The sequence below is a fragment of the Pithys albifrons genome, chromosome 12 (assembly GCF_047495875.1).
Source record: "Pithys albifrons albifrons isolate INPA30051 chromosome 12, PitAlb_v1, whole genome shotgun sequence".
Taxonomy (NCBI): domain Eukaryota; kingdom Metazoa; phylum Chordata; class Aves; order Passeriformes; family Thamnophilidae; genus Pithys; species Pithys albifrons.
The window spans coordinates 6,960,001-6,962,500 of record NC_092469.1 but is presented as its reverse complement, the minus strand read 5'-3'; the positions used below and the strand labels follow the sequence as shown (position 1 = coordinate 6,962,500).

The following is a 2,500-nucleotide window of genomic DNA, read 5'->3' as shown; positions in this document are numbered from 1 at the left end:
TAAATTATTCTACACCATGATTTGTTCAGATAGTAAAACCATACCTCTTTGGCTGACATTACTGAAATGTAGAAAAGGGAAAGTTAAAAATAAAATGAAACATTTAAATCCTTGCTGTTGAGAACTTCAGATAGATGGCAATATAGCAAAGTTGATAAAAGTGATCCTCAATTAGACTTTATTATTATTTTATTGAGGTATTATTAATAAACATCAGGGTGCAGCTGGTGATAACATTTTCCTAGTATTAGGCAGTGGACACAGAAGAAAAAATAAAGGCAAGTTGTCTGTAATGAGAAAAAGTAGAAAGATGTGGATAAACTGCAAATTACCTGAAAAGCAGAAACACATGATATTTATCCTTCAAGGCTGATCCTGTGGCCTTTAGCTGTACAGTCACACCTAGTAACTTCTGCATAACCCGTTGGGTAGAAGCTGTATTTATGAGTCCAGACTACATGTCTAGTTCTGAAGAGAACAGGTAGGAAATTTTGATGTTTTGGGTGTTGTTTAGTTTTTTTTGGGGTTGTTGAGCACTTTTTTTTTTTTAGTTTCTTCCCTTTAGCCCAGTAGAGTCACACTGTTCTGTGTGTCTTCAGTTACTTTTTACAGATCTCTCTTACTCCTCAAAAAAATTAAAAATCCTAATTCCAATACATTTCCTGAAGTTAACTATAAAAGATATTCACATAATAATTCAGTAGCCTGATATTAGCTGTAATCCATAATATTATCAGCACTGCACTGGTAACAATTAGGGTGGCAATATATAACTGCAGTGTGCTTTGAGGGCACTATTTTAATAAGGTAGGTGTTTAGTTCCCTGCAGCATATAAAACTGGTGATTTTGACTGCAGAGCTTCTTGGACTGGAAATCACAACAGTTGCCAGTAAGGTTTAGAAAGTGTGTGCCAGGCAAGGGAATCACTGTTCAATGTATTTACCCTCTGGGGAGGTAAAACACAGATGGGGGAGTTAGGAGTCTTCTAACATTTAGCTGATACATTAGTGGATAGCAATTCTGCTTCAGGGATGTTCAAAGTAGTTCATCTACCAGTTGGGAATCATTATGGGCACTAGTACTGGGGATTAGATATGATAGAACAATAAGGGATTGTGAAAGTATCACTATCCTCCCCCCCCCCACAGACAAATGTTTCATAATCCTGGGTACCCTTTTACAGCTCTATCTGTCATTAGAAAACAATAGTTCTGGATTAATCAGATATTTTCATCATCTATGAAGCACCTATCTTAAAGTAGAGTGCAACTCTTGTGGAAAATACGACCTGGTAATATGTATTTTGGCCAAAATTATGTAAAACATCTGCATAATAAGGACTACTGTTGCTATGTGTTAGTTGGAGTGAGAAGAGCTTGCTAAAGCATTTGCATTTGTCTTTCAGTACTGGGTAAGCAGATGCAACAGTAGCTCTCTGGGATTGTCTTTACGCTGTGATGTGATGGCTATACTTAAAAATGTAAATTCATGATGAAGGAAGGGTGGTCACACTTTAAGGAAAGGAAAAACATGGTCAAAAATCAGCAGAAATCAACTCAGTGTCTGTTGAGTTATGCTCAGTTATTATCACCTGATTACTTTTACCCCAGCAGTCTCACCTGAACATATATTAATTTTTTCCTGTCTTTTCTATAGTCTTGAAGTTAAAACATTTTTCAAAATGTACAAACAAACATCTAATTTCATTGCACTTCTGTCTGCATGTCTTGAAATAAAATATGATTAGCTAGCGGAAAATGTGTAACTTTTCAATCAGTAGTTAATTCAGTCCCAGAACCACATTCATATAGGTTTGAAACAAAATTGACCTTCTTGTTTATGTAATGTGTACATACAATAAGTAACTGATTCAGAAACAAGCTACTCAACAATGCAGATTTTCTGAGACCCAGGAAAAGAAGCAAAATCTACTATTCTTCTGAATAGAACTATCACCTGTGCACTGCCAGTGCTCTGAGGTTTCTGCATTTGGAAGGAGAAAACTCAGTACAGGAGGCAAATTCCTCACTTTATGCAGAAGATAAAATTCTCATGGTCCATTATAGAGCAGCTGAATGGGGAGTTGCAGGAACAGGGAGGGGGGTAGGCCCTTTCTCCCAACTGTCTGGCATCATTCCCCATTGCTGCTGTTGTTTTTTGAGTGTAGGAGGTTTGGGGGCTTAAGCCCAGAATAGACACTAGAAAATACATGTGACAGTGGAACCTCTGGGCTCTGCACCTACTGATGCATCAGAAGCATGTGCTGAGATTTCACTTTGTATGGTGGACATGCACCTCTTTCTGCATTTCAGAGCTGTGGCTGAAGGTGACTCATTATGGCTATTTCTCTCACTGCCAGTGGCATAAATACGGTAGGGTTTATCTTTAGTGCTCTTTAAAGTCCTGTCTGGAGGCCTAGTCAGGATAGTGCTGGATATCCACAACTCTCACTGACAGCTGTGTGAGCTGAGGTTGTTCTACATCTCACAGAACTGTCTT

At 38.1% G+C, this 2,500-nt stretch overlaps 1 protein-coding gene across 5 annotated transcripts in view; it reads left to right on the top strand.

Moving 5' to 3' along the window:
• The window catches only part of ZNF536 (zinc finger protein 536), a 343,785-nt gene that overhangs the window by 109,884 nt on the left and 231,401 nt on the right, over positions 1 to 2,500 (top strand). The window lies entirely within an intron of this gene.